General features: G+C 46.5%; 1 long non-coding RNA gene and 1 pseudogene across 2 annotated transcripts in view; one reads left to right on the forward strand and one right to left on the reverse strand.

Annotated features, from left to right (window-relative positions):
* Positions 1-469: 469 nt before the first annotated feature.
* The window catches only part of LOC135319205 (uncharacterized), a 33,763-nt gene continuing 21,356 nt past the window's right edge, over positions 470-12,876 (forward strand). For both annotated transcript variants that reach the window (XR_010377662.1, XR_010377661.1), the window contains exons 1-2: positions 470-2,308; positions 4,694-4,839. This is a non-coding gene — a long non-coding RNA (uncharacterized LOC135319205). The remainder of the gene's footprint in view (positions 2,309-4,693; positions 4,840-12,876) is intronic.
* Positions 3,254-4,106, reverse strand: LOC116158466 (protein phosphatase 1 regulatory subunit 3D-like; annotated as a pseudogene).

A 12,876-nucleotide genomic window follows, 5' to 3' on the forward strand; every position in this document is an offset into this window, starting at 1 on the left:
CTAACCCGACGAGTCCCGGGGGCGCAGGTCCTACTCTTTCTCCAGGGTGCGGCGGCAGCCCGGGCCCGTGCCGGTGCAGTTGTCACCCTCCGTCTTGAGGTTGCTCAGGGTGCCGGGGCTGGGGTGGGCTGGGGGTGGCGAGGGGTAGGGAACGCGGAGGGCGAGCGCGGCGGCCGGCCCGGCGAGGAGGTGGGAAGGGGCGCGGGGCGGGGCCAGTGGGGGAGGGGAGAGGCGCGCGGGGCGGCGAGAGAGGCAGCCGCTGTGTCGGGCTGGGGTCACATCACGTTCGGCCGGTGCGGGAGGCGTGGAGGGGGTGCGGCAGGACGGGCGATGGGAACCGGAGCGGAGCCAGAGCGGCCGCCGCCTCCACGTTTTCACTGCGACCCGCGAGGGCGCCTGCGGCGGCGGCGGCGGCGGCGGCACCAGGCCGGCCCCCTCCCGACCCCCGCGGTCTCCGGGGGAAGGTGCAGCCAATCCCCGCAGCCCAGTGCGGGCTCGCCCGGCCGGCCGTGACGCGCCAGCCTCCGGCGCGGCTTTTCCCTTGTCTCCCTCCTTTCTCCCCCATCTTCTTTCCGTTTTCCCTTCTCCACCTGTTTTTAAACTTTGATGAACTCGCCCGGCGAACTTTCTTAAAGGGACCGCGAGCACTGCGCTGTCCCAGCCCGCAGGAGGTGGAACCAGGTGCCGGGCTCCCCGCGCCCCCTCGTCCCTCCTGGTTTCCCACCTGGTTTCCACCACTTTGTGCTGGCCCTGGTATGAGGGACACTGCCTCCTGCAGGAATCAGACGTTGCCGTAAGTGACTGTGCTTCACTTTCCCCAGGGGTTTCTAGGTACCTCCAGCCTCTGGCACCTCCAGATGGAGCCAGCTTTGTGAACCCCCAGATGTCCTGACCATCCTTTGCAGGCCTCAGTCCAGTCTGGCTCTTTCCCCCACCCGCACTCCTTTCCCTAGAATAGATCCTCCATTGGGCCCTGTCTCCAACACGTGGCCCAGCAATGTTCTGCCAGCTTTGCCTCCCCTCCCTTCCTCCCTGCCGCATCAATCCAGAGCCTCGCCCCCTTCAAGATTCTGTTTCAGCCCGACTGGTTCCAGGAGGAGGAACCTGGTCAATTTTCAAAATCCAGGTGTCCTCCAGAAGTTAGCCTGAATTTTTCAGAGAGGAAGGGATTCTCATTTTGTCCTTCAGGTCCACATTTTATAAATGAGGAAGCTGAGGCCGAAAGAGATGACCGGTAATGCGGGGTACACAACTGACTCCCACCATTGTTTCTTTCTGTGACATGAAGCTAATGATTATTTTTAAAGGAATATTTACTGCCACTCTGATGATTAGCGTTGAATAGTTGGAAGCTCGTAAAATAGTTTAGGAAAAAATCTGCCACAGAAAGAGTGAGATTATTAACATTTCCTTCTAGTCTTTTTGTCTGTGCATATTGTAAAACACAAAATTGCTAGGCATTTTATTATTTTTTCAGGGTGGGAGGAGATAACTAGGTTTGTTGGTTGGTTGGTTGGTTGGTTTTTAGATGAGGTACTGGAGAATGAACCCAGGACCTCGCGTGTGCTAAACATGCGCCGTAACCCCACTGGACACTTGAAATACTCCTTTTCCCCCAATATCATGAGCATTTCTTTTAAAGTTCTTGAGCCACAGATTTTAATGATGGCTTAACCCCATTCAATGTGCCATAATTTAACTTATTTCTTGTTGGACATTTGCATTATTTCCATTTTTTTCCTCTTTTGCCTTCATAAGAAAGCACTTTGAAGGCAGCAGCCGTCTCATTCCTCCCTGTACCCTTCACAGCCCCAGGGACAGGAGAGTCTCTGACCCCAAAGGGATGTGGAGATCATATAAATGTAGAGCTCTCACCCAGGCCGGCGTGAGTGCCCATCGTGCTGACTCGGGGTTGACGCAGATGAGGCTGGAGAGACAAGAGTTCCGGGTGTACAACTCTGGCAAGCTGCCTGGAGGGTAGAAAATTGCATCTGTCTCTCCCACTTGTGACCCAGTAGCCGAGCCTCTAGCAGCCTTTTTAAGTGTTCCCCACCCCCACACCAATTGCCAAGATCCATGTCACCTCTGAGCTGCTCACATTTCTGTTCCCTTTGCCTGGAACTGCCCTCTTCCCAGGCTGCCACTCCCCTTCCCGAATGCTCTCAGAATGCCTCCTCTGTTCTCTGGAGCCTGGGAGTAACTTGTCTTGCTGTCTCACCTGCCAGATGGGGTAACTGCTGACAAGCTGTTAGTGAAGGGAGCCTCAGCCCTGTCTCTGCAGCCTCCCCAGCCTCCAGCAAAGAGCTCGGTGAGTGGTGGGCATTTGTGTTTGTGCAGTGAGCCATTCCTGGGGCCTCTGGGTTATCTGGTGCCTGTGGCCCTTTCTCTTTGATTTTCTGTCCATACATTGTCCTTTGACCTTTCATTCTTAGGGTAAGGAAAAAAGCCAAGATGGCCTCACTCCCGAGGGGTGCTGCCCTGGGACCCGGCCTCCTGAGGGTGTGCCTGGCTGCTTTGGGGCAGCCCCCTCCATTCTAACCCCAGCTCCCCCACCATCAGGAAAGTCTGGGCAACAGGAAGGCAGGTAGGGAGGGTGACCCTGAGGCCCAAGGCTGGGGTGGATCTGAGGTGTACTTTCTTGGCTTCCTTAGGTTTAAAGCCTACAGACATTGGCAAGCAAATGTAATCTCGGGTCTTCCTTGACCTGGGGCAGGAACGCCTGGGGGGACCACGATGCAGGTCACACTCTATACTCTGTCTACAATAGGCAGACACAGCAAGACTGACTTTCTCTAGCTTATTAAAGCCAGAATGTCCCGAGAAGGCACCCACTGAGGGCAAAAGGTCCCACAATGATAATAAATAACAGCTCATTCATAGAGACCCAATCAGGATGTATGCAAAAGCCACAGGTGGGAGGATGCAGGCCTATCCAAAAACACCTGCCTGTGCCCTCTTCCGAGGGCCGGCGCCCATGTATCCACCCACCCAGCCCCCCACCCCAGCACCCGCCACAGCTCTGCCTCCTGGCACCTGAGGCCACGTTTTAGACCAAGTGACACAGATGATTCCAGTAGAAGACAGGATGGGTCACTGCCAGCACACCTTGCAGCGGGATGTGAGGTCAGACAATCTCGGTTTGCGGATGGGCTGTGAGGAAGGGCCAGTCCAATGTGAGAGCTGGACAGGGAAGCGAGGGCAGGTGCGGCTCGCGTGTGGAGGCGCAGGTCCCAGGCCTGGGGTATCAGATGAAGTGGATCCAGCTCTGTTCTCACTCCTCCCGCCTCACGTGAGGCTGCAATCACCGCCGAGGTGGTTGTCCCAGTACTCGGCGCTGGCCACCCTGCAGCGCAGTGCAAAGTGCAGGTGGAAGCTGAACTGCAGCAGGAAGGGCAGCACAGGGAAGCCGAAGGCGAAGACATCCTAGGTGTCCTCGGCGCCAGGGGCTGTGCCACCTTGCCATCGCCTCGTCCAGGCTGCACCAGTCCAAGAAGGTGTAGTGCACGGCCACCTGCTTCTCCAAGGCCATGTTGCACACGCGCACCGCCCCGCTGACGCCCAGGTCTGAGCAAATGACGCGCTCCGGGCACACAAGCTGGCGACTCAGGCGCTGGGGTCGCAGGAGGTCGGGCACCAGGCACTGCAGGATGAATGCCAGGTCCTGGCTGCTGCAGCACAGGTCAGAGTTGATGGCAAGCTGCGACAGTACGTGCAGCAGCAGGGACGGGTGGTCGCTGGCCTTGAATACGTCGACCTGCGCCAGCGCCTGGGGAGGCGCACGCGGTGCTGCCCGCTGCAGCCCGGCCGGCCCGCGGCTCCGCGGGCGCCCGCGCCCTTCCGGCGGCGCTCGGCGGAGTGGGGCAGCGAGTGCACCTGCCCCGGGATGACGGGCCACAAGACAGGGGGTGGTGTCGTAGCCGGCGGCGCGCGGCCGGGGGTCCCGGGGGGCCTGCAGGGCCGCGCAGGGCCGAGAGGCAGCGGAGGCTCCGCGGAGCGGGCTTCGGGGACCCCAGCCGGCGGGGACAGCCACTGACCCTGGGTCTCTGGACGTGGCCCGGCGGCCGTGGGCGATGGCGAGGCGGAACCCAGGGCAGCCCCCGGATCCCGCGCCCGCTCCCCCCGTGTCCCCGGCCCTGCTCAGCAGCCCCCGGGGGGTGTCCGCCGGAGCCGCAGCCCGCAGGGAAGCCTGTGGGCCGTCGCGCCGGGCCCTCGGCCGCCTCCTCGCCCCTCCAGCTCTCGTCCAGCTCTTCCGCTTCCAGCAGCGAAAAAACAGCTGGTTTGAAGAGGTGAGTGCTTTCTCCTGTGGACACGTTTCAGGGCCACCCCCGGAGCGCAGGGTGGCACCGGCTCTTCGCCTCCTCGGAGGGCCTGGGGTGGGGGGGGAGGCGGCCTCGGCCCAGCGCCCCTCCCGCCCCCGGGGCCGCCCGCGTTACTTACAGGCCTGCAACTTGTTGGGAGCAACTTCCCCACTTTTGTTATTTTTAAGAAAACTTTATGGCAAATTTAATCTGGTATTCCCCAGTCGAAGGAAAAAATGGCTTTTAAATTCTAAATTGAGATTTTAAAAATTAATATATAATGCATGTATATAGGGAACACGTAAAGAAACTAAAGGTATATACAATAATTTTAGAGTCCAAATGGAATGAGTATTTAAGGGAAATATTTTCTTCAACCTTTTCTCACACACCAGCTATAGACTCTCCTTAAGCTATTACCTGAAGAAGATGACTGACTCGGGTCAGTTCCTCAAGGGCCACCCAACTAGTATCAAGTTAGCGGACACTGAAGGCCAAACTGCTGCAAGAAGAATCAAGCAATTTTTAGGAAACAGTAAAAGTAAGTACAACCTGCAGCCAAATGAACAGAAAAATAGCAGAGGCGGATGGAGTAGCTATTTATAATGTAGCTGTAAGTTGTGATCAAATCAAAATACTCAGAGATATGAAATATTGTACAAAATTTACCAAAACCATCCATGAATAGTCTAAATTTCCATGTCATCTCCCCCTCACATTTTTATTCTGGTATTAATGCAATTACATGTACCATTAAAAACGCATTTGCAGAGTACACAGTGAACAATTGATTACCATTCTATTTGTGAAAAAGTCACTTAATTTTTACACTGATTTATTATATGTTTCAGAATAACATCGGACAAATTCATAACACAGAAAGGACAAAAGATTACTTAAACCACATACATTTTCTATATTTAGAGATACTATATAAGTGGTAAAACAAAAGTGATTTTTAAAAATTATGCTATTCTCTTAATACACTAGAAATGTTTCTATCTTACATACATTTTATTGAACATGTTTGACATAAAAGATTTTGTAAATTTAAGGTGTACAACATGTTACTTTGATACATATATATATTGTAATATTGTTTCTATTGTAGTGCTATTTATCCTGTTGCATAAATATAGTAAATACTGTTGTCAGCATTCACTATACTGTTCATTAGATCACATGGCTTATTTACTACTTGTTGCATGTTTCTACCCTAAAACAACATCAATTTTACCCCCATCCTGTGGTAGCCACCATTTTACTCTATTTTTTATGAGTTTGATTTTTTTATTTTCCACCTATAAGTGATATCAGTACTTGTCTTTCTCTGTCTGACTTACCTCACTTAGCATAATGTGCTCGAGGGTCATCCATGTCATTGCGAATGGCAGGATGTCCTCCTTTCTCATGGCTAAGTAACCATCCACTGTGTATACACGCCACATCTCTTTATCCACTCACCCACTGACGGGCATTTAGGCTGTTTGCATGTCTTGGCTATTGTGAGTTAATACTGCAATAGACAGGGAGTGCAAGTATCTCTTCAAAACACTGTTTTCATCTCCTTTCGGTATATATCCACAAGGGGGATCGCTTGCTTCTACGGCAGATCTATTTTTAATGTTTTGAGGAACTTCATGTTGTTCTTCATAGTGGTTGGACCAATTTACATTCCCACCAACAGTGTCTGAGTTTCCCTTTTCACCCCATCCTCACCAGCGCCTGTTGTCTCTTGTCTTCTTGATGACAGTCATTCTACAGGTGTGAGGTGACAGCTCATTGTGGTTTTGATTTGCATTTCCCTGCAGATGGATGGTGTAGAACATCTTTCTTTGTGGCTGCTGGCCACTCTGACGTCCTCATTGGAAAAAGGTCTACTTAGTTCTTCTGCCTTACGTTTCTAATTGCAAATGCCTCTGTGTATGTGTGTATATGTGTATTTAATCTCAAGCTCGTTTTTTGAGCTTAACACAAAAATTGGCACATAGTAAATAAGCATAGATTGAAAATAATTAATTTTGCTTCATTAATAGTGGCATTAATATTATGCCATGCAAGCTATTAATTTTGGTAATTTCTCAAAATTACTTCACCTCTAGAGTCAGTACGCATTACTCACAATGAGACCATGACTTGTTCAGTGTCACCCAGTGCAGCTGTGGAGCAGCAGGACAGCTAGAGGGGTGATGGGAAGAACATTGTGCCTGACGTCGGGGGGCTGAGGTCCTGGACTCGGCTATTTCACCTATGAGTCATGTGGCCTTGTTTAAGTTACAACTACTTTGAATCTTAGTGTCTTCATTCTCAAAATTGGAGTCATAATGGTGCCGGTAGTGTTTTCACGGCATATGATGTACCAGGAACTGTGCTGTAGCTTCACAGAAATCCTTTTTACGGCCTGCAGAGTTGTTGTCAAGATCAAACGCTGTGATGCCGAACGGAACACGTGCCAATCAGAAAACATCCTTTTCTAAAACTTCGTGGCAGAGTTCCCACCTGGAGGCTATTTGTATATAACAAGCCTATCAGGACTATTAGAACATTTTCCCGGCCACAGATCTGTCTTCTCTTTGCAGCCTGTCACGGTAATGCTGATGGCTCCTTCCCTGAGACTTGCCTGCTCCGACAGGGTGGTGTGAGTGCAGACCTAGCGTGCAGGGACGTGGTGTGATGAATGTCAGGTCAGAAGCAGGAGCTGGCCAATGGATGGCTTCTTCCTTCAAATGTTTTACTGGCTTTCAATGACACAAACCTGAGTATATTGAACGATGGGTTCAGGATTATCTGATTCTACATATAAAACCACTGTGATCATTGAAATGTTTTCTTCAAAATAGAACAAAATTTGCCATACACTAGCATGTGACCTTCAACCTGTATTTTCTTGGTAGTGAATTTGTGTAATATTTACTGTAATTCAGATATTTCTGAAATAACACACACATTTAATCCAGGCCTGTGGAGAGTCAGGTACTCTTTGCTTTTGTTTTTGGCAGAATAAAATATCTCACCCTTTGCTTTTATCACACACTTTGTTCTAGTTCCGTCGTTTAAAATTTCCAGTGAACCTTCTATTCAACAAAAGCTTTCAGTAGAGAAGCAAATCATAGTATTTTTTAGATATCATTTTTCTACAATGAAACAAAAATCAAAATATTTCACTCTGTTTCTGAACGCATTGCCCTGCCTTCAGGATGCTGAGCGCCTAGAGATTGTCCCATGAGACTGTGCAGACTTGCACACTCTCTCTCACATAAATATGTCATCTGGGTGACACACCCTGGTAAGCAGAAGCAAGCATTTGTCAGATGGCAAACTGGCCTTTCTGTAGGAAACTTGAAAATAGCATTTGCTTCTATTTCTTGAATAACATGACATGACTTTGTTTTTGTTTTTCTGTTGGCTTTACAGCCCACTATGTGGTGGGATCCCAAGAAGAGATTCTGTGTGTTACGAGGCTGCGGTCCCGTTGGCTCTGTGACACCACAGTGTGACATTACAGGAAGACGCGTCTGTAAATCAGGCTTCATAGGGAGATGATGCACCCTCGGCAGGCAGGAGCCCCGACATGGGGAGCAGCCTGAGAGCACAGCGGGGGGGCTGGGGGTCCCCTAGAGGCGGGCTTTCAGCAGCTCCAGTGGATGCCCTCGGGGAGCCTGGCAGCTTGTGGCGCCCGTGACCTCAGCGGCGCTGCAGGGCTCCTGCCTCAGCATGTTGTGGTCTGTGTGCTGCTGCTGGCCTGCCCTGACGGCGCTTCACCAAACGACGGCTGCCACGTGTGCAAATTGCAAATGTGCAAACTGGGCAATTCCTGACTGAGGTCTTGCCTTTTAAAGACAGCTGTCAACGTGGTTTTAAAAGGTTCAGAAAAGTTTTAATTGATCACAGATTCATAGAAAACAAAGAGAAATTTGTTTGTAGGAACCTGTAATCTGAGAAGTGGAAGGAACCACAGGCATTATTTGGAGCAAATGTAGGGAACAAATGAAGGGAAATCTAGCAAAGAAAGTGACTTGCCCAAGAAAGTCCAGCCCATCGATCTGACATTTGGCTGATATTTCATCATAATTATGATTTTGTTACATTTTTGCACCAAAATTTTCCTCATGTATACAACACACTGTAAATTTTCAACACTCTATAAATGCACAACATACACAAAGTAAGGCAGCATGTTTTCTACTACAAACCTTTGGTGCTCCTCCTCACAGGGCAGAACAAAACAAATGCTGGGAGGAAGGAAGTCAGGAAGAGGAAGGGAGGGAAAGGGAGGGAAAGGGAGGGAGGAGGGAGGAGGGAATAGACCCAAGGCCAAGTTGCAGAGCGCGCAGGACACAGGACTTGCTAGTGTAGACTCAGCTTGTGGGAGAAGTAAGAGTAGGGGATATATGGTAAGTCTACCCCTAGTCTTTTGAGGAATCTCCATACTGTTTTCCACAGTGGCTGCACCAACCTGCATTCCCACCAGCAGTGTAGGAGGGTTCCCTTTTCTCCACAGCCTCTCCAGCATTTGTCATTTGTGGACTTTTGAGTGATGGCCATTCTGACTGGTGTGAGGTGATACCTCATTGCAGTTTTGATTTGCGTTTCTCTGATAATTAGTGATATTGAGCATTTTTTCCATGTGCCTATTGATCATTTGTATGTCTTCCTTGGAGAATTGCTGTTCAGGTCTTCTGCCCATTTTTGGATTGGTTTGTTTGGTTTTTTTTCTTATTATGTCAGATGAGCTGCTTATATATTCTGGAGATCAAGCCTTTGTCAGTTTCATTGTTTGCAAAAATCTCCCATTCCGTAGGTTGTCATTTTGTTTTACTTATGGTTTCCTTTGCTCTGCAGAAGCTTGTAAGTTTAATTAGGTCCCATTTGTTTATTCTTGCTTTTATTTCTATTGCTTGGGTAGACTGGCCTAGGAGAATATTTTTGAGATGTATGTGAGATAATGTTTTTGGTTATGTTTTCTTCTAGGAGGTTTATTGTATCTTGTCTTATGTTTAAGTCTTTGATCCATTTTGAATTTTTTTTTGTATATGGTGTAAGGGAGTGTTCTAGACTTACCATATGACCCAGTAATCCCATTCCTGTACATATATCCAGAAGGAACCCTACTTCAGAAAGACATCTGCACCCCAATGTTCATAGCAGTACTATTTACAATAGCCAAGACATGGAAACAGCATAAATGTCCATCAACAGATGACTGGATAAAGAAGAGGTGGTATATTTGTACAGTGGAATACTATTCAGCCATAAAAACAACAATGTAATGCCATTTGCAGCAACATGGATGTCTCTGGACAATGTCATTCTAAGTGAAGTAAGCCAGAAAGAGAAAAATACCATATGAGATCGCTCATATGTGGAATCTAAAAAAAAAAAAGAACATAAATACAAAACAGAAACAGACTCATAGACATAGAATACAAACTTGTGGTTGCGAAGGGGGCAGGAGGTGGGAAGGGACTGACTGGGATTTCAAAATTTGTAGAATAGATAAACAAGATTCTACTGTATAGCACGGGGAAATATATACAAGATCTTGTGGTAGCTCACAGCGAAAATAAATGTGACAATGAATATACGCATTTTCATGTATAACTGAAAAATTGTACTCTCCACTGGAATTTGACACAACATTGTAAAATGACTATAACTCAATTAAAAAAATGTAAACAACAACAACAACCCCCCCCAAACAAACAAACAAAAAGAGTAGGGGATAAAAGAATGAGATGGAGGAGGAGAGTAAGAGGGAGAAGAAAAAGGAGGAGAAAGGCGGAAGAGGGAGGAGGAGGGGTGGAGAAAGGGGAGTAGGGGGGAGGAGGGGGAGGGGAGGAAGAGGGGAGGAGGAAAGGCAGCAGAAAACAGTGATGATTCTATCTCTCAGCTCTTTTGTTACATTTTGATGTCAATAAGAAAACTACTTTTGATATCAAATTGCCTCAGGTCAAACCCCAGCCCCACCGCTTCCTGTAAACTGTGAAATGGTTTCTTAAATCTTCCCGTAACTCAGCTGCTTTCTCTGTGATAGGACCTACTTCATAGGGTTTATGTTTTCTTGGATCCTCCAAGGAGCAAATGCCAAGAACCTTCCGAGGGGAAACACCAGTGAAGGGTGGTTGGGGAGAGAGCATAATGCGGGGCGCCGTCTGCTAAAACGCAGGTCTGAGCACATGAAAGGAGAGAGTGAAGGAAATGTTGGGGAGAAAAGCCTCATTGGGTGCCTTCTGCCCAAATCCGAAATTCGTGGCCAGGTCAGCAGGGAATGCCCAAGTGAAGTCTGCCCATTCCTGAACTGGGCAGGAAGACCCTAGGACTTCAGTGCAGCAGGCGTGGACTAGGAACAGCGTGACCTGGTGTGAGCTCCCCCAGTGGACCCGAAAGAGTGGAAGGAAGCCGGGCTTATCAGTCAGTGACACCCCCAGTGCAGGGAGCAGACCAGGCCCCTCCATGGCTGTTTCTGAGTTGTCATGGGAACAGTGCAGAAGACATCCGTCTGCAGAGCTCTTAGTAAATGTTATCACTGTTACTATTACTACTGCTATTAAATGAAGACATCTTTAAAAGAGATTACATTTTTCAGAAATAAATGCATACAAAGTAAAAGAAAGGGATGGTAACTGATCAATGTGTCTCCAAAATACAAACTTGGGACAATTTTAACCCTGATTCATGTCCTTTTCTTACATGCCCTAGCACTGAGACCAGTTCTCCTCTGAGGCAGTATGTGTGAGAGTCAAGAGCGCAGGCTCTGAAGGCAGCCTGGCTGGTCTGGAACCCTGACTCCACAATTGCCACAGCTGGTGACCAAAATACTTGACCTATCTGTGCCTCAGTTTGACCACTCTGTAAAAAGTTGATGGTAATAACTACCTTCCAGGATTGTCTTGAGAATTTAAATGAATTCATATTTGTAAAAGGCTTTAGAACAGTGCTGGGCACACGGCAAGCGCAACATGTACGTGCTAGTTTTTATTATTATCCCGAGTGAGGGTAACTTATGGGAGCTCATCAGACTTCCCAGAGACGAGACAGGCACTCCCTTCCGTGTTATGTTTTACCTCATTCATCTCAATTACTCAGAACATTTGTTCCTTAAATTTCTTTTCTACAGAATTTTGTCTGATCCATCAAATAAATTTTTGAATACTAATTTATTAACATTTTACCACTGGAATCTTGTAGAATTTGTTTTGGTATAACTTAGGCTAAAAAACTGCATTAAATATTTGAAAATTGTGGTAAAGACTACTTCTTACATATTTCTTTACATAATCAACTTTGGAATTTTTTAAATAACTAATGATTTGGAAGTTGATTTAATGTTTTATTGATTTCTCCATTAGAGAGGCATATAGGCATACAGATATGCTAAGTGAAGCAAGCTTAGGAGGAAATAAAGGTGAATGGAAAGTACTGTCTCTATGATTCAGATTCCAAGTCAAGAGAATTCAGGAAATAAGGACAAATGCAAAGTACTACTTTAAAAAAATGCTGTAGTGTATAGTGTCCTGGTCTTCTTCCTGTGTGTGCGTGTTTCTATTTGTGCGTGTCTGACAGGTGTGTGCATGTCTCTTTATGGGTATGTAATTAGAATTATAGTGTAAATATAATTTCATATTCTGCTTATTGAAATTTTACTTAATGCTATATGCTAAGCATATTCAAATCATGAAAACTGCTTCAAAACCGGATTTTAATGATTGCGTATCATTTCATAACATGAAAATATCATAATTTAATTTATTCAACTTTTTCTCTAACACATTTCTAGACTGTATTCTGTTTCACTAATTTATGCCTCTACAGTTACTCACTATAATAAATAATGTTTTAATGGTCACGCTTCTACTTTAACCATTTTCCCAATTTCTGATTAATTTTCTAGGCCAGGTATTTAGAATTGTATATTGAATTGCTTTTTAGGAATAAAAATATTAAGTTCTAATTTTTTCTTATAACTGAATTTAATTTCAAAATCAAGTGTTAGGTCATTTATTAGAAGTGATGCACACTTTTTTCTTTAATCATATAATGAAATCTGAATTAGAACTAGAAATTAAAATAAAGTCAGCAGTAAATATAAAGATTAAAATGATTATCAAACTTTATCAACCCATTTTGCATTTGAAAAACAAAGCTATTCTTAGCTACAGTCATTTTAAGACTAATTTTCAATGTGATTTTGTTTTCCAGGACTTATTTTTGACACTGTTAAGAATAATGGCAAAAACACATAATGAGGCTTATTCACTTCTCTTAGGGTGGCTCACATTAAATAGCAAGATTTATTTTTAATAAGAAGTAATTATTGAGTCTAATTTTCCAAAATAGGAATTAGTTTTGCAAAGAAGTAATTACTGGAACTAATTTTCCAAACTAAAATATCCTGTAATGTGACAAACTTCTATGTGAAAGAACCCTGACATACTTTAAGTAGAATATGTGTTTTTCACTTTCTAGCAGGAGTGATTTTTAATCCCTCAGCATTTTCTAACAACCACTCTGGGTCTGATAACATGTATTTCTGGCAAGTCCGCCAGAGCAGGCGATGCATGACCAGGGAAGGCCAGTT

The sequence above is a fragment of the Camelus dromedarius genome, chromosome 24, assembly GCF_036321535.1.
Source record: "Camelus dromedarius isolate mCamDro1 chromosome 24, mCamDro1.pat, whole genome shotgun sequence".
NCBI classification, from domain to species: domain Eukaryota; kingdom Metazoa; phylum Chordata; class Mammalia; order Artiodactyla; family Camelidae; genus Camelus; species Camelus dromedarius.